Source organism: Corvus brachyrhynchos, unplaced genomic scaffold, assembly GCF_000691975.1.
Source record: "Corvus brachyrhynchos isolate BGI_N302 unplaced genomic scaffold, ASM69197v1 scaffold61, whole genome shotgun sequence".
NCBI lineage: Eukaryota > Metazoa > Chordata > Aves > Passeriformes > Corvidae > Corvus > Corvus brachyrhynchos.
In genome coordinates this window covers 9554625-9581300 of record NW_008236478.1, presented here as the reverse complement: position 1 = coordinate 9581300, position 26676 = coordinate 9554625, and the positions used below count along the sequence as shown (strand labels likewise).

The following is a 26676-nucleotide window of genomic DNA, read 5'->3' as shown; positions in this document are numbered from 1 at the left end:
AAGGGAGAACAAATTTACTTTTTGCCTTCACATTTATACTGGTTGTCAATATAAGCAAATGAGAATGAAAGAAATTCAGAACCACAGCCTATTCTAAGCTGCACCACTTCAAAGAAACTCTCCAGGAGTTAAAGGATGGGCTTTTAATTAGCACTGGAAACACACAGAATTGAATCAAGAAGATATAGTTTTTAAGTTAACAAAGGAGGTATCATTTATACACTCTAGTATCTCTGAATCATACAATACATTTCAAAGACAAAATTTAGGCTTCGTCCTTCATTACGCACTCATAGTAACTGCTAGGGATGCACTCACCTTCCTTTAGTTACTGAGGTTTAATCAAACAACTTCTCTAGGTCACTCTACCTGAACATTGCATTTTGTAAGTATCCCTGCATCTTGGTGATGTCTCTGTGTAAGCATCAAAAAATGATTGCTCAGTTCTCAATATTCTACTACTTGTGATATTTCCAAAGTAAACAACTCTTCCTCCATTGGGAAATAATATCTAGGCTAAAATCAAATTGTGATGTACTAAAAGAAAGCTAGCCTCCTCCATATTAATCTTAAAACATTTATGATAGATCAAGGCATTGAATTTCCAGATCTAATAAGACCTGTGTGCTCTGAGGCAACTCCTCAATTTATAAGGGAGGGGAGTAGGTTTCACCACTCCTTGGGCACCTGGCTCAGAAAATCCTTCTCGTATTGTGTAATTGCAAAAATGGAAGCCAAATCATTGTTTTGTCTGGTCCTGTCTATGCCAAATCAGCTTAAATCCCCTGTAAAGCCTCCATAGTACGGACACAAATTACAATCACCCTATGACACCCTAAGCAATGAACAGGAAACTGGTCTGTGTGAAATAAGACCTGCTGAGTGACTCTCCCTTGTGAAAATCTGGCTATTGATGACAAGAAGAGATAAAACAGGACAGAAATTGTCTCTGAATGTTAGAAAATGTACTGGTGTGGGCAGAGCAAGATGCTGACAATATTTTATTAAAGTGTAAAGTAAACCTAGCTTTCATATGATACAATCCTGATCTAAAGGTGGTCAGTGATGGAGTGCATATTGTATCCATACCTCCGGTCAAGTTTGTTTCTTACTGATAAATAACAATATTGAGGTAAGACCAGTGAAACCCAGAGCAGTAAGCACAGAGTCATGTTTTAAATAGACCAACAATTCCACTTGAGGATAAGATCCCACTACCCATGTGCTCAGTCCTTGAGAGCAAAAGTTAATTAAGCCCAGGGTCAATCTGTCTGGAGTCCTCGTACTTCTTCCAGCCAATGTTCCCCTTGTTCCTGAAAACCAGCCCACCCCTCAGTTTCACACCCCTCAGACCAATGCACTGAAAAGAGAGGTTCATTCCTTTACAGTCACTCTCCCAACCACACTGCACCCATTAACTACTCTGAGCATTTCCAGATTTCTTCTTATTTCCTGTTTCCTCATTGGTTTCAATCCTGCATCACAAATTCACAAAGCTCCTGTTAAGTTAACCTCAGAAAAAGGATCTTAGCCCAAACTGGAGTTTTCAACAGTTCTTAGCAGTGGCCTAAATTCAATTTCTTTGAGCAACTGTGAAAAAAAATTTCACCAAAAGCTCTTTTAGGCATATCAGATAACTCTACTCCAACTCTGTATCAGTACTTTTCTCTACACTGCACTTTGCCATCCTCTTTGCACTACAGATGCCATGTATATTACAAATAATAGGCAGACAAGAATCTTACACCATTTCTTTGAGCCTTTTTTCTGCCCCCCCTCACCAAAATACAGAGACAGCTGAAGAGCACAAAGATGTTTATTCTCTTAGAAAGAGCAGCAGTGCTTTTATTGACTAATGCTGGCTTGGCACAGGAAATCTGATTAACGCCTATCATGTTAAGTCACGTTGTTTGCAAATTGCCCCCATTTCCCTCCCTCAGCCTCTCCACCAAAAAAAACCCAAGAACATCCCACATATTCACAGAAAAACTGTAGTATCAGTAAAGGAAAAAATTAGAGAAGTTTCATTCTCACTTTTTGAAGGGCACATGTTTCTTCAGAGGCAGAGATGGTAAGGTTTTCATAATGTTTGCTGACCTGAAAAAAAATACTGTATTTCCAGAAATGTGAAGGAATTCTGTTCCATTAATTCATTTGCATTTCATCCCCCATAAGATTAGGAACATAACCCTTTCTGTCTCCCCTGTCAGCTGACATTCCACATCACAGCTAGGCTGAGGCCACTGTCATGCCCCATTAAGCATTAGTGGACTTTGCTCAGCCAATACAAGTATTTAAAAACTCCCTAGAAAACATATTAATCAAATGGATCCGCAGTTGTGTAAAATCAAAGTTTTTAAATGTACCATATTTAATACGCAATGGACTGTCAAGCACCTCCAGCATGCCAAACTGGCACAGCTCATTGCACCTCCTGGCTTATGGAAAACATGTAGAAGCACAGCCCTTTTGATATGCCTCCTTTTTCCATATTTTTGTTTCCTTAAAAAAAATTCAAAGCTCCATTCTAAATATAGAAGCAACAGACAAAATTTAGTACAGAACATAACCTGAGCAGGACCATAAAGCCCGTGTCAGATCACAGTATGACTTACTCACCTGTGTGGGAAAACGAATATATAGATTCACATGCCCCATAAAATTTATGGCTCTCATTTTAAAACAAAGGTGACAAATACTTGTGCAATTTAGAAAATGGACCACTTTTCATGATTTAGCAGAGACACACGCAGCATACTGTGTTCCAATTACAAACTAAATGGCATGCATTCACTGGCAAATGGGAAACAGAAAATTATTTGCTCTGAATGTGTTGAATCATGAGAGAGAATTTGAAGTGGCACAGCACAGAAAACATCTCCAGCATGCATTTAATCCACACTGATCAATGCTTGAGGCTTCACACATGAATTAGTGACCAGCACAACATCTAATACTCCTGTCCCGTGCCACAGTAACAGCATTACACAGCCCAACAATAAAACATTCATCCATTCATTCGCCTCTAGTTGCTCTGTGCTGTTGCTGGAAGCTCCCCAGAAAGATCTCTCACTTCAGAACTCACGTGTGTAATATGCAGGGCATGGCCTCACCTTTAATGTGACTGGCTGTGGCAGATTTAAAAGTCACATAAGAAAGATGGGTAAAAACTCAAAGTTTAATGCGAGGAAGACTTGCAGTGTTCTTCCAGGGTGTGCCTCTCTTTCCTCCTTTTACTCTCCTGTGGCATTGGAACAGCCCTGGGCAAGAGGCAGCAGAGTCAGGCTCTGATCTCGGTAGTCTGGGGGGTAAAATAGAGCAACTTTAAGCCAATAACACAGGAAAGGCAATGGGTCCAGCATCTGTCCCTGGGAGGTCAAGAGCTACCATAACATGGTTCCTGATTAATTTCTGGCTTATATTGCCCTAACTCCATGGCCTGTGAGAGAGCTGTAGCTAAGTAACAGCTCCGCTAAACTCAAGGCAGTTACTCAAAATTTACACTAGGAGCTGAATCTATCAAGGCACATCCAAAGTGTGTGGAGGTAAGAAGAACATATGTGATTACAGGAAAGGCAAACACAGCAAAATAGAGACTTAAGTAGGTGAATAATGAAGAGAAAGCAGCACTCAAGTTGTTGTTCATACCCTTCTACTTCCATGCAAATGAAACAAACCTGAATGTTTGCCTGAACATGAGGGTAGGAAATGCCATTCATCACATTTACTCCTCATCCAGCACCAGCTCCACAGCTCATCTTCCTGAAATGAGGTTTACAAAGGTGATGAAACAGAATATGTATCCTGCAGCTTGTGTTTCAAACAGGAAAAGGTGTACCCACCAGCAAGGGAACTGGCTTAGCAAATCCAAACGCCTGCAAACAGGAAAAATGTGCATGGAGTCCTCTAGAAGAAAAAAGTAAAACAGTACATCTTTAAAAAAACCCTGCAGAGTGAGGAAGAGGCTGGAATAATTCCACTGTCCTTTCTTGTCTCATTTGAACTGAGTACAAGAAGGGCCTGAGGCAGAGCTACCAGCCAGGAGCACACCTCAGGAACACAAACCTGAGGAGAGATGCTGCAGAGGTGGACAGCTTGTGGAGATGGTGGGACCTCACCACAGCAGCAGTGCAGTATAACCCTCAGGTGTGAGGGAGAGAGATTGCTCACTGGACTGATGAATACAGGCACATACACAAGATAATTTGGGGGTATTACCTAGTTCCATGTCTCCTTTCATTGACATCACTGGAGTTTGGAATCTGACAAATGAGATTGAGCTACTACCAAGGACTTCTACTCACTATTTCACCCCCAAGAAAAGGCTGGTATCAGCAACATCAAAGAAAAACCCATTCCCTACTCCACCAAAGCTCTGCATCATTCTGAAGTGGAAGAATAGTGTCACAGTGGTAAGAATCAAACCATACATGCTGCTAAAAGGTGAAAAATTCAGCTTTGTACTATACATAATGTATATATACATTAAGAGTGATGGTATGTATTCCTTCAAATCCCGGTCTCTTCCAAGTTCTAAAACAAACCTCCCTACATATTTTGACAGAAATGGCAAACCTCAGAAAAAAAAAAAAAACACAAAACCCAAAGATATCAAGGGGGCAACCTCAGTGCAAACTCAAGAAAGCCTCAGTCTTTTCCCTAGACTGCACTTTTCATTCATTTTGTCTTACAGCATAGTACAAATTGCTGAGCTAAAGAATCTCCTGATTTCAAACATAAAAGCACAGAGTAACAAGGCCGTGGTCTGAAGGATCACTGCTTTGCCTTTCTCATACTCAGACAATCCTTGCTCTGTTCTGCACAGAGAAGGAAACTGTCCACCCTGTTCACACCACATCCTCCGGGACAGATGAGCACCCAACATACCGAAGTGGCTTCCCCCAATGCACTCCCTGAATTTTTAGTTATTTAAAAAGAACAACAGCAAACAAAAGCTCAATTGTGAGTACATCCTGAACTTAAAATCATCTAGAAAAGACCTTCCTTCATTCCCTGCTGTAGCTTTTTTCATCGCTGCCAGCTACACCGCAGTGCCCTAGGGTAAGTCACAAAATTCTCCATTCTTTTGAGACAGGAATAGTTCAGCTTAGAGAAGGAGCCATTGTCCATGTGACGAGATACATGTACCTGATGTCAGCACTGGGTTTGGGAAATAGGAAACCAAGTTGAGAGAGAAGAAGAGGGAGAACTTCGTTGTAATACAAAAGCATCCACATCAACAGGATTTGGTTTAGTACTCTGGCAAGAACTCCTTGCCGAGGTACTGAAAATGCACTCAAAGATCACATCACACCTGGGACTCTGTGATATTGGATGTGATGCAGAGACTGTCACTGCCAAAAACTGTTTTCATACTAAGCAGACCGTACAAAGAGTAGGAAGAGAAATGAATAATTTGTAGCCATCAAACCAGCACTGTCTTAAAAGAGCTGGAGAGCAAATGCAGATTTTATATTTTGCACAGAAGGAGCAGCAGGTATCAGACACAGTGCAAACTACCTGACAGCCTGTCTCCTGTATCTATGCTTAAAGAGCTCCATATTAGCATAGTACATGAACCAGCACATCAAGTTAAGAATAAGCATTATACATCACAGTCTTCACAGAATCATGCAGGGTTGTTGTGACTGAAGTGCAGGACCTGGCAGTTCACCTTACTGAACCTGATACAACTGGCATTTCAATCCAGCATGTCCAGATCCCTCTGCCTTCCTACTCCCCAGCAACCTTGTGTTGTCTGTAAACTCGTAAGAGTGCACTCAATCCCGTCAACCAGATCATTGAAAAGGATATTAAATGGGACTGGCCCCAGTACTGAGCTCTGGAGGGCACCAGTGGTGCCTGGCAGCCCACTGGGTGCAGCAGCACTCACCATCACCCCCTGGGCCCAGCCACACAGCCAGTGTTTTACCCAGTATTCCCATCCCATCCATCTGCAGACAGTTTCTCCAGGAGAATGCTGTGGGAGATAGTGCCAAATGCTTTACTAAAGTGCAGGCAGACACATCCACAGCCTTTCCATCATTCGCTAGGCAGGTCACCTTGTAACAGGAGAACAGGTTGGTCAAGCAGGACCTGCATTTCCCAACCCCATGCTGGCTGGGGCTGATCCCCTGGTTGCCCCATGTGTGATGTCACTGCCCCATAGCATTCCCCAACACCAAGGTCAGGGTCAGCAACACTCCTTTCCACTAGCCTATATGTCTCATACCAGACCACACAGAACAAGAGTTTAACTCTTTCCTCAGACCAGAAAGGGAGATGATTTCCCAGCTATCCAAACAAAAAACTCCAGTCTTAAATGCTCAGCTCTTACACACTGATTTCTGACCCGACTTCAACACTGTCAAGATTGTGGTGGGAGGATCACACTCCTCAGGATGACCCCTTTGACAGTGATCCCTGGAGTACAATCAGAGCAACCAGGCACACTGAGGAGCACGCTCTGTAAAGGCAGGGTATGTGAGGAGCTTTGCATCTCCATGTCAGGTCTAAGTCAGCATCTCCCAGTGCTTCTGGTAGCAGGGGAGGCAGATTCTAGCAGCAGCAGCAGGATGGGGATGCTGGGCTGGCTTTCCACCACAAGGACTATTTCTGTAATAGCCTTTTCAGAAACTGCATCTTAGGAGGATGTTATAACCTCCCTAGTAAGGAGGGAAAGGGAATATAACAAGAACCAAGTAAGCCCACTCACATGTTCAAAGGCAGAGAATTACAGTCTACAGCTCTGATACAAAATGGTAACGCCAAGCCTGCAGCTGCCTTCCCTTCCCAGATGTTAGCAGGCATCTGCTATAAGCACACACCTCTGTGGCTTGCTGTCAGCCATCACCAAAGGCTGGAGAGGTGGTAGATCCACAAAGAAAGCAGAGACTCTAGGACCAGGATTTATGTAATTTCCCTCCTTCTTCTGGGGTTAAGGACCAGCATTATAGTCTGCTGAGAAGTCCAAAGGAGGAAAATTAATAATTTATGTAATTATTAATTGTTTTAATGAACATTGCTCTTAGATTTGCTGACAATTGCTTGTCATACAGCTTAAAACTGGCTGTGGATCAAGTCAAGGGTAAATGCACACAATTTCCTCTGTGCCAGCCAGGCTCCTCCAGCTCCAAAGATTCCCATGCCACAAGAATCTCTCCATCACAGCTGCCACAAAACCACAGCCAGACGGAGCTGGGATAGCAACAGAAGGCAGGAGACTCTACACGCACCATTTTCCTTGCCCCATCTGGGAGACTACTCAGATTTCAGGCTCTAGCATGGCTTTTCATCTTCTCAAGCAGGCTCTGGTAGCTGCTGCTCAGGGCTTCCTGCACTTCATGCTTCCTGCTAACTCACACTGTGTTGTTACTTGCAGAAGCTAGATTGCCACATTTTCACCTTTTTATATGAAATTGTGGTTAAAATTAGAGCTAATTTGGGGGAAAAGTATTTTCAAAATTTTAAATAAAATGCATATTTTCGCTTCAAATTTGTAACAATTGGCAGGCAGTTTGATTTTCCCATCAAGAAGATTCAAAACTAAAATATGCATGTTTAATAATGGCAGTTATTTTACGAGTTTTTCTGAGCATGTCCATTTTTTCCCCCACTTCTTCCTGTCTGCTCTTATTTATGCAAAGACTTGGAAAAGTATGCAAGTTGCTCACTCCTCCCAACCCTGTCAGAAGGTTTAAAAGAACGTATTTTTCATAAGATAATGAGAACTTACTTAAAAAGCTTTTATGAAAAGCTGCATTGTGTTTATGCTTTTTAGAAGCAACTAAAAATTTCACAGGCAAATTTGAAGTATAAATAACCACTCGGCAAAAAGTTTTCCTTCAGAGAACTTGGTCTAGCAGCCACTGAAGTCTGACAGTCAGAATGCTGTGTGGACTTGGATCTATATTAACTCAAAAGCACCCAGGTTCCTCCCCCAGACACATCTTTCTTACTATGTCATACATAACTAGAAACTCAAGTTTGGTGTTGAGGCAATTTGACAACACATGCATACCTTAAGAAGTTTTTTGATGCTACAAGGCGTAGTGGGGCTACATATCATTGCACTGCAACGTCAATCTTCCTCAACAATTACCAGAATAACAGTTTCTGCCTTTTTTTTTTCTCTACAACCGAAACTGCTTTCTTTTCTCACTGAAAAATAAAACTCTCATTGCCTTGGGAATTTACTAGTAAATTCCCATAAGGAGCAGTCTTACTCTGCCTTTCCACTTAAAAAATTAAACTTAAAAAGTGACAGAAATTGGCCAAAGGCAAGAATGAAGGAATCATAGTGAATGCACTGAAGGATCACAGTCAAAACATGCCGTTAAAGACTAATAAGAATTGTGGCTTTAAGGCAGGATCTAATCAAAAGAAAAGACAGAGCACGTTGTATTAGTTGTTCAGCAGATGACACCAACAAAATGCAGGAATGGGGAAAAAAAAAACAGCTTTGTAATACATGAGGTGCCTTCTTTCCAGTAAGAGAGAGCTGTTAGACCATTACAAGAACTCTTCTGGGATAAAGCAGACAGTTCTGTCACCTATAGTCACAAAGAGCTACTAAGATCATAAGTGTATGAAATAGGGCTAACAGTATGATCAGGAAGAAAAAAAACCATCCCACAAAGTGGAACCTTGATTATAAAAACAAAAGCGAAAACGTATGTGATCATTCTCCATATAAACCTTCAGTAAGTATCCCTAAGGAATTAACATGCACTGACATTTTAGCCGGGGACTATACAATGGTTTCTAATCACAAGTGTTGGACTATCGAACAACTTTTTGGTAGCAGTGATTCCTAGCTTGTTTTAAAGCGAGTTTAATCAGTTAGTAAAACAGTTAATGTCTTTGACAGCACAGACCTGGACTTCTTGACACAGAAGATTCATTCCACAAATTTTCTTTCATGTTTCTGAACTCCTAAAGACTAAATGAATCCATGTTTCCATCTGCTGGCTTGAAACATTTTGTTCAGCAACAATATTCTTCCAACATTTATCCTTGTCACCTGTTCATTAAGCACTAGATATGGAATTACAGCTCTGCCAAAGAAAGAACATATCTAGGCTCTTCCCATCTAAACAGAATGCTCTTTCATCCTGTTATGTAAGTTTTCTTCTCCCCAGAGGAATCTCGAAACACTTAAATGCCATGCACTGGTTTACTGTAAACAGAGATTTACCAATTATAGCATGCAGCTCCTCTGGGGTGAGACGTGTCAGCTGTTTTAACAGCCCACAGCAGGCACGCACAACAGACAAGAGCATGTCCTCCTGAACACGCCAAGGAGATTCTCTGGTAAACAGGCTGGAACTACACTAAATTTGGACTCTGGCCAGGACTTCATGTCCAACACCTCCAAATGGTCCCATAGTATCTCTGAAGCAACAGGGAACTTTGTTTTAGGCTATATCCAAGTGAGGCTCTAGAGTTGCAGACATCAGGATGGCACATAAATGGTCTATTAAAAAAACTGATAAATCAGCATTAGGACCAAGGACCACTGTGAGGCAGGATAAGGATATTTTTCCCAATTTACAAATAAAACAAGGCTCTCTGTACCTAAGTAACTTCAACACCATAGCAAAGGAAGTCTGTGGTGGATTGAGCCCCAGTTTATACCCCAGTTGTTCCTTCTTTAGCTGTTCATGAAGCCGTCCATTGCTGCAAAGAATAAATATGATGTTTATCCATGGAAGTGAAAAACTCCCATGCTTATAAAGTGTCTCTTCCCAAAAACCCAGACTAACTTCTTGGGTTTCAACAACTCCTATTTCACCATTTCTAGTATGTGAAGAATGCAAGTACCCTGTCCTTTCAGGAAAAGCTGCCTCCATATGTTAATTTCCATGACAGCCTTGACACCCATTTGTCTACGTATCACTTAAAACCAGTAGATTTATTTTTAGTCTAAGCTATGCCACCAAAAGTAGTGAATCCATTTTGTCCTCCATAACAGCTAAAATAAAGTTTTGCACTTTCATGGTTTTACCCATCGAAAGAGCTCCCAATGCTGCACAAACTGGTGCACCATGGGGGTCCATCAAATAGATCTACTCCATGACAACAATGTATAAAGACTGTGACTGAAATCTCCCCATGGTCTCATGAGTGGAGCACTATTTTCAACCTTATTTTACAGCTGGGGTAAAAGAAATTGCAGAAATTTGCTGCAGAACAGGGCATTGAATTTAAATTACTCAGGTCATATGCAAAACTTCTAAGCACTAGACCAGTCTTCCCTTTACTGTAAAAGAATAGAACAGATCACAATGTGCTCAGGTGACAATATTATACTTCTCTAAATTGCGTACTTCTTAAACTACAAGCTTCAGATTATTGGAAACTTTGATGTTCCCCAATGTCCTTTCATAGCCCAACTCCTCCTCTCTCCTCTACTCCACTTCCAAACTTTGCTGCATTTGAAAATGCCATATTCTCCTGGTGACACATCCCAACCATGTAGGGTGGCAGCTGAGTCACCTCCCTGCTGTGACGAGGTGTAATGATGACAAGCACCTCACAACTGCACAATCCTTTTTTGGGCTCTTTGTGTTGGAGGTTGCTCTATACAAAGGCTGGGTGGGAGGAACAAATCAGGGTGGAAGAACTCCACACACACACAAAGGAGAAAGGAGGGATTGGAGGTGGCCCTGGCAATCAAATTACATCTTCAAGCACAGTCAAGCTAAAGGGCACCTAGAGAACCAGGCACAGACTGAAAACCAGGAATGAGTCAGAGACTCATTTGGGCTGACATCTACTGAAAGCTCTGAATTAAAGCATCTCTTGAAGCATCTATGTCTCTCCACAGACTGTGGAGATACAGGATGTAGCACCACATCTTCGGCACTGATGCCAGCTTAAAATGTTCCTCTCTTTCTCCCACCAATTCTGCCTCTTCCAGTTCATGAGGAGGTTCAGTTTCTTCTCAGGCTTGCTAATAAGGCTATTTGTGGGGTTCTCCTGGAAACTGGAAAAGTAAATTATCCTAATTTAAAATGTCCTTTTTGTCAGGGGGAAAAGGGCCAGAAATCCTGTCATCCAGCTTTGTTGTTCAAGACAATGGACCAGAACCACAGATCCAGTTTCACAGTTTGCCTAAAATTCCCACATATCTTTCTGACTAAACCCTCATACCCAGATCAGACAATGTTTTACAAGGCAGATGATCATATAGCATCCACAGTAATAACTACTGCCTAAAGAGCAATAGGAAAGCTCTGAAGAATCAGACTGTTCAGTCTAAGCTGGACTTTGCTGGGTAGGTGGGAAAAAAGTCCTTCCAAACAGGTGACATCACATTATCCCAAGTGCATGATTTTGCCTCGAGTCCTTGAAGGCTGAAGCCCCTGTCTGCTGTTGTATGCGAGAGAGAAGCTGAACTCATGGTGCCAAACAGCCAGAAAACCAGCATATTTACATTCTTCCCCCAAAGGATAGATTTGCTAATGAATGTTGGCCTCAGCAGCATGGCAGATCACCTATATACATCCTCCTCTCTCTAATGCTCAGAAGTCTGGCAGGTGTGTTTTCTAAGTTTGAAATGATGGTTTTAAGCAAAAAATTGTCCAGTGTGGCACGTGGCTAACCAAAGAAACAAACCTGGAACTTATCACCAAACCATAACATTCTTGCACATTTACTTGTGCCTCCTTTCTCTGAACTAGGAACTGCATTATGCCAGATGGCATTATAATGTCCTGGAAATATTTCCTGCAAACTCCTGGAAAAACTCATTTCCTCTTTGTCCTGCACCATGAAAGACGCATTTTCTCCCACCAATTGGTCCACCAAAATACTGGTTTATTTACAACTAATAGAGAAACAGGGTAACTACAAGCAATGCTAGAGCATTACTGACAACTAAGGATAGGAAGCTTTCTCTGTTCTCTTAGTGTTCACCACTTAAATGTAGGCCCATTTGGTATGTCATCATGACCTGAAGACCCTTATCAGATGAAACTACTGGTCAGTAATTCTCCTGTTCTATGCTCTACTTCAAGTCAGCTCAGAACCAATTTCAAATGCTTTTAAGAGTAAACTCTATACAGGAATCATTTATCGACACTTTCTTGCAACAGGAGTTGAGCAATTCTTCCTGCAGAGGCCACACTAAATGTCTGCAATGGGTTTGACCTCACAGGATACATCCCTGATGTAGTCTTTGTCCAGTTTATCCTCTGGGGAGCAAGAAGGGAATAGAAAAAAGTCTAAGAGCAAAAATGAGAATTCAGTGCATTGTAGAGTGTTCTCCCTGGTGTAATTGTCTTGGCTGCACAAAAGCATAAAGTACCTATTTCTGGGGCTTCTGTAAGAATCTCAGCTTAACAGCTGACCCTTATATACAGCCTAGTTACAAAAAGAGATGCTCCATCTTTCACACATCACTTCCTCACCTTTGGCTGAAGTAACTGGAAAGGGATCAATGATAAAGATAAAACCTGAAAAATCAGATGTGTTCCCAAAGGGGCCAGGAGTTTTTCACTTGTATTTAAAAAGCTTTGAGAAATGTTAACAGTAAGTCAATACAGACAGGGGAAGAAATGCAGTTGAGCTGCCCCTTACTCCCAGGAGCAGGCAGGCAAGGAAAGGGCACAACACCCACACAGTAAAAAGAGATCTGCAAAGTTAATGCCTCTCTCAAGCTTGCAGCAGACCAGAGTGTAACTGTGAACCCAGCATGCTGTGCAAGCTGCTCTAAACTGGCTAAGAGCAGTCACTTTATTCTGCACTTATCAGTGCCTTTGGCACTGCTTATCCTGGTTTCAGCTGGGATAGAGTTAATTTTCTTCCTATTACCTGGTACGGTGCTGTGTTTTGGATTTAGGATGAGAATAATGTTGGTAACACCCTGATGTTTAGCTGTTGCTGAGCAGCACTTACACTAAGTCAAGGACTTTACAGATTCTTTGCCTGGCCAGCAAGAAGGCTGGGGGTGCACAAGAAGATGGGAGGGGGCACAACCTAGGCAGCTGACCCCAGCTGGCCAAAGGGATATTCCAGGTCATATGGCATCATGCTGAACAATAAAGCTGGGGGGAGTTGGCTGGGGGTGGCAGCCTGCAGACTGCATGAGAGATTGCATGGCAGGAGAGGGACACAGCGGATTCCCAGCCTTGCACCATCCCAGCCAAACCAGAGCATCCAACTCAAGCCTTTAAGTTTGCTCTGAGACAGATAGGAAACGTGCATGCTCACTCCCAGGAGCTGTGCACTGTGCTGCCTCACCCAAAACCTTCTGTCCAAGGCAGCAGCAGATGAAGGTTCAAATACCCTGCCATAATGCTTAGCAGAGCTTGCTGGCCACTTCACACACAGGAATCCTGCACGTGTTGGGGGAAGATGACATCTACCCCTGTGGTACCTTCATATGGACAAGCATTACTGAAGAGTCACCAGATTCCCAGCAGCACCTGCTAGAGGACCCAGACTCATTACATTTCAAATTTCTACTTAATGTCACCCCTAGCCCTTAGAAATCAGTCTTTAATGTTTACAGCCCTACAAGAACCCCTTTTAAAAGGCTTCTTCATTTTCTGATCTTTTTGTGTCTCATACCTAATCAAATGTGGTAAACTTATTCTATAGTCCTTTCTACGCATTCTCTCCCTCAAGATAATTTTCAAGTGATTTTTTTTCCAGCATCTGCTCCTTCCTGTTTCTGTACCACTGCTGTGAATGGGATTTTTCTTCTTGACATCAAAAGAAGCAAAATAGGGCTTCCTAAGATAGTTTTCTGGCTGATTACACAGAAGTAGTGCAGTAGTCATGAGCAACAGATAAGTAGCTTTAACACACCATAGTTTCGCTTCTTTGGGCTGCAGAACAACATAAATATGTTAATGCACCCAGCTCTGTGCCCTGCAGAGCTCCACAGCAGCCTCTGCTCTTGGCTGCAAAGGCGAGCACACACCTCAGTGGGAAGGGCTCCCTGTCTGCAGCTGTGCACAGGCAGCAGCACAACAGCACAGCAGCCTCCAACCCCCTGAGTGCACCCTGGGCCACTGCTAAACCACATGGGGCCAACATGGGAGGTGGTGACAGCTGGAGATCTCCCTCGGGGGGTGATGCGGCCATTGGGTGGGGAAGTAACACGGCCCTGGTCCTCTGAAGAGGACTGGCCACGAAGAATAATGAAGAATAGTCTGTAGCTGTCCACCTCAGCCACAGATCCCATCCAGATCATGCCTGAACTAACCCACTCACTGATTTCTTTTTTCTGTTTGTAAAAAACAAACAAAAGAAAACAAAAACCCTCTGGTGCTCCCTTGTGTTCATATTTAGGTAGCAAGAAGCTGGAAAAACCATGTAAAGTAAAAAAGGAACTTTGCAAAGGGGTTCAAGCAGGCAGTACTTAGAGAATAATTTCCTGAACACAAACTGTCTTCACTGGCTGGCAGCACAGAGACACTAAGTTCTATGCATTGCAAAAGCACAGTCTGTAGCAAACTACAGTCCTGGTCAAAGGAGCAGAGATAGTAGGAGGGATGAAAAGACACTCAGGAGGATAGAAGGGCACAGAGAGGTTCAGTGAAAGCAGAGCCCAGGTCTGCTTTTGGCAGGTTCAAATATCTGCTGTAGAACATTCCATATGACAATATTATATGTATGCTTGTATAGAGATATGTAATTCTTTCCTATGGATCCATTATGGAATTGTCATAAAAGAAAGCATCTCTCAATAAGTAATTCTTCTGGAGAATAATTTACAGTTATGTACACAAGTCATCTACCAAACTGCAGTTGCATCTAGACTTCCATTTCTGTGGTAGTTCATAAGATTTTCATGCAGTGGCACAATTTTGCTTGTATTCCTGAGACTGCAGGCAAATGTTTAAATATTTTACAAATAGAAAACCATTTTGAATTAATTTTTTAAGCCAAGATGTAATGTTTCTATTCCTATTTGATTTGAGGAGTTTCATAAAGTTAAAGAATGCCCCGGCTGGGACTTGAACTGAGAAACCAATGGCTCTTCTTTTTACAGATACAGACTGATTCTGCACTGAATGCATGGGATGACTTTTGAACTTCTGGCTAAACTCAAAACACTAAATTATAAACATACTTCCATTTTATATTCCCTTACTAGCTGCATTCCAGTATCCCAAAATTCTCACTATATCCTGGGACAAATCTGAGCAATCCAGTGCTGCAGACCATATCTGAATGAGATCTGGAGCCTTCATGTGGTGCCTGAAAGGAAGGAGCCAGCTAGAAGACATTAAGCTATTTTCTATATAGATTCTTCATCCATGTCCTTTACCTGATGAATGGCTGCACAAGTCTGAATTAGGAGTTTCCTTGAAAATACAATCCAAAACCAACAAATTGACAGGCAGTTATAGGATGAAAAATATACCCTAGAAAATGGATCGAGTTGATGTTCCTCAAGCTGTACAAGGCAATAAAGCAGGAGAAGAACTGCTAAGTCAGGTCAAGCCCTACACAATGTTTGAAATAATCCAGGTAGAAACTTCTTAGAGATTGCTGAACTAAACAAAAAGGAAGTCTGTGAGGTTTAAGATCTTCAGCTCTTACATTTTCTACTCTTTCCTCAGCTCCTTGCCAGAAAGAAACCCCACTAAGGAAGATGTTGTTCTCATTCGGAAGTTCTTTGAGAACTTTCAATTCCTGGTTTTTGCATGGATACAGAAATTTAGCAAAGACCTTAAGGTCTTCTGTGTTCTCTGGTACTTTGCCATACAAATAAGTCGGGTATTTAGTGCCACAAGTCTGTGACAATATCTTTGTGGATGTGTGGTGGGAAGGAAGAGTGGATCTTTTGTCATCCTTGAAGAGCACAAGAGGAAGGTGATTCTGCCCCTTTATTTCTGGTCTCTGAGACCCTTCCTGGAGTGCTGTGTCCAGCTCTGGAGCACTCAGCACAGACATGTTGGAGCAAGTCCAGAGAAGGGCCACAAAAATGATCAGAGGGCTGGAGCACCTCCCCTGTGAAGACATAGAGCTGTGACTGTTCAGCCTGCAGAAGAGAATGCTTTAAGGTCCTTTCTAACCCAAACATTTCTGTGACTCTGTGAGAAGTTTGCATTAAATATTCAAAATATGATGAAAAAAAAAGGATACACAAGTCTGCCAGCCTGCTACAGAATTCTCCTCTGCTGTCCAAAACATTTTTACTTTCAAGAACCAACTTTCACAGAATAATTTATGTTCTTTGTTTCTTATGCACTTCCTTGCAAACATTGAAATCAATCATGTCTAGAAACCATCTGACCCAAATAGGAGAGGATTATGCAACAGCATGTCATTAGTGAATCAATGTTGTCTGACCAGGCCATGTGCTTGTCAAGGTCACATTGATTTCTTTAATTATTGCAGCTGACCTTCCTGGAAAATCCATCCATGTTGCAGTGGTTACAGGTGTAGACTCACCTCATTTCTTGCTAGGCTTGCAGGATGTTTGGTAGCTTTTTCATCCAAGTTTCCACTCTTTATCTGAAGCACCATTGCTCTCCATGTGTTATGCCCAACTCCAGCAAAACCCACTGCTGCAGTGTGTCCTGCTTTCTCTGGCTGGACACATTCAGCTGCTGAGATACCTCATTAAATCCTCTATTCTGAAAGCACCAGAAGCTACATGTGCTTAGCACACAAAAACCGTATCATTCTTTATGGGAAACTGAAAAGTATCAAATCTCTAGGGTGTGATCATAAAAGTTTCATCTTTGGCCATCGAGAAGTGCTCCTTATTATCCACTGGGTACACAGCAGGAAGTGTAATAGGAACAACATAACAGACAGGACTGTTCACTGAGAGTATCACCTTTTACTTTTCAGTCAGGCAATTGTTGAAACTTGTCCTCCTCATCTTTTAAAGCATAACATTATGAGGTGCACTGAAGAAAAACACTTCAGAATATAATTAGATATGAAGGGCAATAAGCAGAAAGTTCTATATTTATTACCAGATGTTAGTGGCAAGTTGCAATACAAGCATGTAGCCTGGCAGCAAAGATCAGGCCCAGCAAGAGTTGGGAATAAGAGCCAATTCACACGGGAGGTGTTATGTCCCAGGCTCAAGAGTGGTGTCAGATATTCCAGCAGTTTCTTTACAAAATAGAGCCACACAGCCAAATCAGGGTGCAACATGAGTGAGAATGTTATTTCTAGGCAGAGTACAGACTGGTGGCAGGCAGAAGAACTCCATGTGCCAAGCAAAACCAGTTAGCCAACTGTCTCTGCTCTTTGAGTGTGAACATGTTGCTTTTCTTCTGCTTGCATGATTTTTAAAAAAATTTTTTATTTTTAATGAATTCTGTCCCTAACCCTAGGGTAAAGCAGCCCAATTTTCAGTGCTGCTAATAAAAGAACTCCCATTAAACACAAGATTTAATAAAGAAAACAACCAGTCACATAGGTAAAAACAAAAAAAATTGGCTGGAGGAGAAGTCTTCGACAGAAAATTTGGAGCAATCAGAGAACACCAATGTGGCTGCTTATCCTGCAAGATAAAGATATGTGAGGAAAGTGACGAGCTAGTTCCCCTGGTTAACACCTGATTAACAGTTGTATCAGTACAAAGCAATGATGAAACAATTGAAATTCTCCTCATTAAAATAACACAGACAAGGAGAAAAATATTTTTGAAAATGATAACTAGTTAACACAAGCTTAACTCATTCCCCAGCTGGGTGAGCAGGGAATGGAAAAACACTGAGAATTTGGAGAAACTGTTCTCCGAAGACAAGTGAGAAGTCCCTCTCTTCCCCTATACAAGAACCCCAAGAACCAAACATTGACTTCTTTTTTTTTTAACTCTTCAAAACCCATGAGTTGATTATGTGCACAGACGGTTCCATCTTGGGTGTCAGCTGTAAAGTAAATATATAGGGATTCATTAAATTCTTACAATGACACCTGGTGTTGAAGCACAAGCACCTCTTAAAACACTATCAGGGCCAAATTTTTGGAAGATGCTGGCCCTCACTTTCATTACATCCACCAAACATTGGGAGCAGTCTATAAATAGCACCAAAGCCAGTGCTCTTGTCATGTACACAGTGTCCGGTTGAATTAACATGAATTGAGCATGACAAAGTCCTATCTTTAAGGAAAGGGAGTAATCATGTGAGTAATGTGAGTAACACATTTCCACTAGGTCAGTTCCACCTCCTAGCCTTCCACCATTTCAAGCAACACTGATTTCAAAAGCAAACTCCAGACTGTCTGGTGCGTTACTACAAGGGTAGAAAGTCAGTCCAACAGTCCAGTTAGGACCCCTCTGGCAGAGAAGGGACCTCTCAATTAATCAGTATTGAGAGCTTGCCTGTTTTTTAACTCTGAAGTTATAGCAGTGCTGCAACACATTCTGCTTTTAGCAAAGTGAACTGAGTTTGAGTGCTTAATTCAAAGTAAACCAGTAAAATCATACAGACAAATCTTCTCCCCATATGTCTCCTGGGACAACAGCCAGGGTTGACTTTCATGTCATCCCAGCAAGCACAACCCCTGAGGAATTCAGTTTAATTTATTCTAACACCTCTGCAGAAGATGCATTGCAGCAACCCAAACATCAAGCAAAGGCAGCTACAGTAAACCCCAGTATCTCCACGCTCAGTGCACAGCCCAATATCTATATATCTGCAGAAGAAAATTTCCTATTTCTGAAAGTAATCTCTGCAGCAAATCTTACTGCAGGCAGTACAGTTTCATATAAATTCACAGATCTATATGCCCTCTGACATGCTCATTACAATTTGGAAATCCCTTTGAGAGTGCCTGCCCATTCCACCCATCCTATTTTTTTTAATTAACTGGTCATTTTCAAACCAGTTTCATGAACCAAGGGAGGCTTCGGAGACATGAACTTCCTCAGAAGAGTTTCAGTACAAGTAATTGGATAGAAAAGGGCCCCCCAAATTAATGTCTCTTCCTGCAAAATGTTTTTCTGTTAGACATCAGAAAACTCAGCCCTTTCTCTCCCTGCCCCAGTCTTATGGATGGAAGAGAGACAAAAAAAGAGTCAACAGCCATGCTGGAAAGCAGTCTTCATATATTTTGATGCTCCTGGTGCAATTTCTTGAAAGTTAAGACAACTTCTGAGATAGTGATCTCAAAGGTGCAACTTCAGCCTGAGGTTTGGGTACAGTGAGGAATGAGGACACATAAAAACACACTTGGGCTTCTCAAAAAAACTGCTTGGTTTGTAATCTTGAAGGCAAGTGGGCAGCTATCATTGCAGTATTGCTTCCAAGGGCATTGCAGACATGAATTTACAGTTTGGGGTTTTGGCTTGTTTTGTTTTTAGGTTTGGGGCGTTGGGTTTGTTGTAGATGGTGTGGTGATGGTGGGTTGTTCTGTTTTGTTTTAAAAGCTTCATCCTCCAGATAGAGCAGCTTCTGGGAGAGGCCAGGCTGGCAATTCATGTAGCAGGTAACAGAGGAAAGCTGCACATAATTGAGACAAAAGAGAAAGGTGTACACAGCTCAGACAGTTTTAATTGAACGTGTTTAAAAACACCAAGGCAACATCTTGCATCAAAAGCTCTCTGTGGCTTGCAGCTGGTGCCAGCTCTGCCACTGATGTCTCAAGTGTTTCAGGGCAATTACTTCTGCTTTGTGAATCTCTTATCCATAAGACAGAAAACAAGAAGCAAAGCTGTTTGCTGACACAAATGGGTGCAGGGTCCCAGTTATTAGCCCAGTCAAGGACTTGAGAGATCAAGTTTCTCCTCCTTGTAGTAACATTGGCTTCCTGTAAACAGGTGACGTGGGCCTGGTTCATAGTACTCCCTCCAGCATTGAAAAAATCTTGGAGTTCTAGTGTGGCATCTAAAATCAAAACAATGATGAATGATAAGCTACTGAAGGGCTTTAATTTTTTCCCTGTCTTTCCACTAACAGGTAGTTAGGAGTTTTCAAGCTAATCCCTCTGCTATGTTGCAAGATGCTGATGGACTTGAGTATATAGTGATTGAAACCAGGGGTACAGAGAAAAACAACTCTGTGAGAAACAAATTACTTAATGTTCCAGGAAATTTATTATAACAATTCTTAGTTCTCAAGTAATATTTTCTTTATACTAAAAAGTGCTAATTAGTACAATTATCCCTGTGTGGGATGATGATTGTGAGTAATATTAGAGAAAACTGGGAAGTTATATTATTCAACATTCCAGCAGAAGTTAGTACAGAAATTATAAGATGGAATGCAGTTGGCATGTACAAAATGTATTTCACAATGATTCCCACACAACACAGCCTGCAACCTTGTGTACAGACTAAGAGGGATGAAATGAAGGTGGGAGCAGGTGGAGACATGGCAGCCAGGCTCTGCTGTAATCCTTGCAGGGGTGGGAAGTCGATGGTACCACGTAGCTGATAAATTCACACAGCAGCTGTCAACCAAAGGAGACGGGCGATGTCTTGCTGCTGACCCAGCAACTGTGGCAAAATAGCTCTCCTCAGATGAACTTGGTTCTCGCACACCTCCATCTCAGAGTTACCTGCCTCCAAGTTACGACCACCCTTCACTGAGCATGTGCTCTATATTTCAATGACTATATTTTTAAGAGCAAAGCAAGAGACTTTTACAGCAATCAGTAACAAAGGTATGTATGACTGGAGTCACTCAGGCTCCACCTGAATGGAAAGAAATAGTACCATGGTGAATTAAGGATGGGGAGAAGCCAGGGAGGACTGCATTGTGACTTCTGGGATCAGTTAGTGGGCTGAAACTGTTTTTTCCCCCATAGGGATCCTACTGGGTAAGAATCATATCCGGTGCATACTGAATGATCCCCTCGAGCAACTTTCATTGGTGATTTGAGCTTGGCTCTGTATTGCTTTAAATTCAGTTTAAATGCAGTTGCCAGCAGCAGATGACATTCATCTAAAAGCAGGGAGAGCCAGGAGGGGGGTCTCTTCCTAGATTATAATAGAGGATTCAACTTTCTTAAACTGTAGGCACACGCCCCTGAACAAGTTAGTCAAGCCATACTTGGGTTCAGTGGAGTCATCATAACAGGACACCGACAGACTGGTCAGGCACAAGAGAGAAGTCACATTTTATTTGACATCTTTGTTGTGGACATTTAACCACTAGCAAACCATAAATGAGCCATGAACAGCACAGGCCCAGTATAAATATGAACACTGTTTGTTACAGCTGGCTGCACACCCTCTGGAGAAGGTCCTATTGATCTGATGGAGAGGAAGATAACATTTTAATAACCATTTAGTTAAAAGAAATTGTTAATGAACTGTTTAACAAATGGAAACTTCAAGCATTACTCAATTGAAAGAAAATATCTCTGTCCAATTTTAGAGCAGAGAGACCTCTGTAATAAGTGCTATCAGCTAGCAAAACATAAAAATCTGAAAGAGTATTCTCTTTTTCATTAGAGTTGGGAGAAATTTATGCTATTCTATTTGCACATATCTTTATTGGTTTAATATCTGTTACACTGCCCCGGAATTCTATGTAAAATAGGTCAAACAAGAAGTCCAGCAGATTATTTCTACAGACTTCTAGAAGTAGCACAGGGTGTACTCAACTTACAGATTGTGTTTATCCATTGATCACAAATGAACAATAAAAACCAGTCCAAAACTGGTCTTCCATGAACGGCTGTTCTCAAATTATTTGGAGTATTTCTCCTAAACACAACAGAAACAGTTATGCATATCAGAAAGAGCTAAATCATGCTGTTGAAAGTATTTCAAGGTCTCCAGAAAATCAAACCAATCAAACCCACCAGGTCATGCATAAAATCATCTCTGTGGCTTCACTGTATGTGTGGTAAGTAGCAAAACAAGGCTGAGGAAGCCAAGTGTTTTAACTGAAGGTGTTTAGCCAGGCCTGGTTAACTTGACATCGTGAAGGATTAAGGGCAAGCAGAATGTCAACCAAACCATGGTTTGGACAGATGCTGAAGCCCTCAACTAATGAAGAAACTTTTAATCACTTGGAAGTGCACCATAGCAGTGTCTAAGGACCACTTCCACCGGACATTACTGGAGACACCAGAACAAAGGCCTTCATTTCTATAGCATGAGCTGCCTCATTCTGTAGGTCACACATCAGCACAGCCCACTGCAAAGGCAAATCAGAGGGAGATGTTTACTGCCTGAATTAAAATTCTTGCTGTGTAAGAGACATGCAGAATCTGGACCAGTATCCTTTATCATTTATTAACTGCACTCAGTCTCATGACCTATTTCTGTCATTCAAGACAGAACAATCAGACATAGCCTTTCCATCAATCAGTGCCAAACAAGTGGTAAAAATATCAGTCGTCTGTATCCAAACATCTTGTTTTTATTATTATATATTTATTGAGTTAGAGGAAATGCCAGACTACAAATACATAGCATATTCATCAAAATTCCCACCTTTATCTTGGTTTTTTTTTTCCTTCCACTGCTGTTAAGAAAAAAGAAAATCCTTGTTGAAAAATTTATATTGGAAGAATTTAGCATTGGAGGAAAATAGTCATGTCAGCTCACAACAGAAAAAACTATTCAAAATGGGACAATTTATTGCATTGTACCCTCTCTTCACTCCAGAGATGCCTGATTTAACAGCTTCTGAAAGCAGCAGGGAATTTGCTGCTTTAAACTGCTTTCCATGTGCTCCTGTGGATCACTCCTACACATGCTCAGCTGAGCAAAGGTGAAACCTGTCCCAAGGGAAGGTGGCTCTAGCCTTGAAATAGGGCAATTATGCTGCAGAGTGAATGAATAGTTGCCTTGAGCAACTATGATTGAGTGAAGCTTCCCAAGAGCACCAGGGTCATTGTGTTCTATCAGATCTGCCAGTTAAAGACGGGACAGTTTTGTTTTTAGAGCAGAACTTGCTCTGATGAGGAGGTTCACAGGCTTCCATATGAAATTACCATGTTTGGAATATTCACCAGGCTAGAAATGCCCTCAGATGTGTGGGCTGTATCCTCATGTCATACCTCAGACAGACCCAGAGACTCTCAAATAGTTACAGCTGTTTAGGATACACCCCTTGTCAGCTGCCCAAAGCCACCTTAATCCTGCATGCAGACCAGGGTCCTGCTATGAGCACCCTAGCAGGAGCAGGTAGAGGATTTCAGCCCTTCTTCAAACTGGTGGTCGCTGGCACTCAGCTTCACAAGGGAACTCCCTTGAGCAGAACAAGGGAAACCCAGCCAGGCAACTCTGCTACTATCAGATGGGCAGCTGGGGCAAGTATCTCTCTCAGACACTGTACACCCTCTTTTCAGCACTTTCTGCAGCCATAAGAGGACCCCCTTTCCAAGGTAGGGATGGAGAGTTTAATACATCTCAATAAATTTATTCCTCTCCTGAGCAAAGCTGTCAAAAATCAATGAGCTGTCAGCAACAGCTCTAACTGTATAATTTAATCTCTAGGGTCCTTCACAGCTGGTATGACAATAGAAGTCTGTCCCATGTTCTTCTGGGGACCATGTTACTCAGCACACTGTGACAAAAAGCAAGGGTACAGAAAAAAATGGATGAGGCAGAGTATTTTGAGTGTGAAGAGAAAAAATGTATGCTGCCTAAAGAAACTGCCTTAGAAATAAATTCATTTTCTACTTGCCAAAGTCCAAACAGGGCTATATTTGAGATCCTCTGTCTCACTGCTACCTTGTTCTGATTTGCAGGTGCTCACACCACTTTCCAGGGGACTGGTTTGGTAGACTTCTTCCATTTGGGTAGAATGAGGGAACAATGAAGCTTCCCTTTTAGAGAAAGGTAAGGATATCATGACTGTCAGACTAGACTGACTGTTTACTCATGCTCTATGTACAAGTGAGTACATATTTCAAAAGAAAGGGACTTTTGGGGGCAGACAAACTGAAAGAAAGGCTTGCCTACATCACTGGGTGAATCCGATTATATCAGGAAAGTGTTTAGTCCCTCCAGCACTTTTTTCACCTAACCTAAACAATCTTTACAGCCTCAGATACTGACTAAGCAGTCAGAGTTTACTAAAATCTACATACACACCAACCTGAAATAAGTAAGCATCTTATGAGACTTACAGGACTCAAATTGGCCTAGCTAAATCCCCCTAACACACGTATTTTTGTTTTTATGAAATTTTAAAATGGAATTTCCCCCTCACCTCTTTCAGAGAAAATGTTTAAATCACTTGTCTGTGTCAAGAAATGGGACATTTAACTCCTGATGAGCATCAGCCCAGTTAATTTCAAAAAATTAAAGCAAAAGGGCAGGTAAAACAATGTACAATAAGAGAAAGCTACCCAGCAGGTCACTGATGATGGGATTTTCTAAGACGCCAATGAAGATATATTTAAATTCTACTGGAGTTTGGCATTTTAACCTTGAGGCAAAATTTCTTTAGCCAGTTACATAGACTTTTAACTGCACATGGCCAGCCTTACTGAGTTATGCCAAGCTGACAAGTGTCAGCACAGTTTCCTACAGCCAGCAATATCCCAACCCTCATACATTGCCAAGAGCTCCTTTCAGGTTTGCTTTAATCTGACAGAGACCCCTCCACTTCCGAGCAGAAATATCCAGGTTCCATTCCTCCACTAACATGAGTTCCCAACCGAGCAACCTATACAGCAGGAAAACATAGTAAACAGGGAAAATGAGTTACCAACATTTTTATAGCTTCTTTAAATGTTTTGCCCGTTCCAGTTAGAAGCCATATTAATCCTATACAACCTCAAGCTCTGAGCAGTGAAAATGAAACACAAGAGCCCAGAAAGCTCCTCTAGAATCTGGCTGAAGAACTGGCCAATTGCAGTCCAACACTGCAAGACAAAAGAGAAGCACGAAGTGATAGTACAGTAGAGTCAATGTGTCTGTGCCATCAGTAAATCAGCAAGGAGGCCAGACCTCAGTCTCTGTGCTCTGATCAAGCACTGTCTCTGGCTCACATCTGGCAGAGTGGAAAGAACACAGCAGCACAAATGTTTGATTATCCATCTTAAAACATTCAGTTCAAACTCCAGCCTTGCTCCATACAGACACATTTCAGGGGCACATCCTCCCATTACCAAGAACAAAGGAAACAGAGCTTTGAATGTGACCAAAAACAAACTGTCTGTCAGAGAGGGAGAGATCATTATACCTTTTCAAAAAAACAAGACATTAGGGAGTTACTTTCACTCCATTTGATGTCTGGTATTTGATGTCAACACTTCAGAAACAAAACAACTGAAGTTGTTTGGTTTTGGTTTCTTTCTTTATATAATTCACTATTTTTCTTGCAGCCAGTGGCATTATAAGGGTCTCAACAATTACAGGTAACAAGTATGTCTCTATTGGCATAAATACTTTGCAAAGATAGGAAAGGTGAAGTACTTTCTGCCTTGTAGAAGCTGTAAGTATTGGGTGAAAAGAGACCCAGGAATCTCTGTACCAAAGACTGTTTCTAACAGCTTGTGAGTTTCCTGTGCATTGTCCAATCCTTTAAATGTCAAAAGTCCCACACCGTTTTGTTAAAAAGAAAAACATGCCATGCACTACTAATTGAATAAATCAATACACAGAGAAGGCCACGAAGGGAATGAAATGTTTTTGACACACACAAGCAGTTGTTTTCAGTGCATAAAAGGAAAAAACCCTGCTTGCCCTTTATGCCTTAATTAAGACAACCTCAGGAACATGGGGTGAAAGACCTTTCCTGTGCACCCTCCTCACTGTTCTGGTCTTGTCTCCCTGCTGTTTGGCCATTAGTAACAGTCAGAAGTCTGTGAACGACTAAACACTTGACAAAACAAGTCACTGCAGTCTCTAAGAAGGGATCCAAACATCAGATGGGTTCCCACAAAGATCCAGAACAGCCTCAGAAATCCATGAAGGCAAATATGTGATGGACTGTTGCCATAATGGGCTTGATAGAAAGTGTATTTATAGGGTCTAGTCACATGAGCTATCTGAAGTCTTTGGTAATTTTTTCATTTACAAATATCTACATTCTTCTCGGAAATTTTAAACCCCTTTGTCTCCAGAAGGGCCTTCCAAGGACATTCTTACAAAACTTTTGCAGCCAGGTGTCTAACAAAGGCAGCAATTTGGGCAGAAATCCTTCTCCAGAAGCTTCCTCTGGGCTGATGGGCACTGATGAAATAGCCTAAGACAGCTTGCTTTGAAAGCACTTTAAGGAGCTCCATGGAAGCCTGGCATTTGAAGCCACTGAGACTTACTCTTTTTTCAGAGCTTTTCTTGTAATGCGAGTCTCTGCAGAGAGATTCACTGCAATGCAAAGATGAGCAACCTCCTCTTTCTGGCTGCTGGAACTTTGGGCTCTGTCTAGTAGCTCTTGGTACAGTGCTTTTCTATCTTGTTAATGTCTTCCTGGAGGTCAGGCCACGAAGGGCCATCCCTGTGAACTGCTGTGGCAGCAAACAGCAGAGAGCATCTATGCTCCACTGTGGGACCTGCATCTGGTTTCTCAGTCCCCAGCAGAACCATTTGCAGAGATTCATCTTCCCTAAACATGGCAATGGCTTAGATTAATACTTTGGAGGCCTCAGCCTTCTTTCCTCATGAAATCTAACTCTGAAGGGCAATCTAGTGTGGACTGACAAGAAGCCATTTCAGTCTTTCAAGGACTTTCACCCTTACCTTTTGCTTACTGCCAGCTCTGAGATCCTCAAGCCAGGATGGAAACGGAAAGTAGTCATAAAACAAGTTATAGCAACCATAGGCTGAGCTCAATTAAGGCT

General features: G+C 41.8%; 1 long non-coding RNA gene across 2 annotated transcripts in view; it reads left to right on the top strand.

Moving 5' to 3' along the window:
• Positions 1 to 26676, top strand: part of LOC108444682 — a 46546-nt gene that overhangs the window by 13984 nt on the left and 5886 nt on the right. For both annotated transcript variants that reach the window (XR_001859312.1, XR_001859313.1), the window contains exon 3: positions 23635 to 23725. This is a non-coding gene — a long non-coding RNA (uncharacterized LOC108444682). The remainder of the gene's footprint in view (positions 1 to 23634; positions 23726 to 26676) is intronic.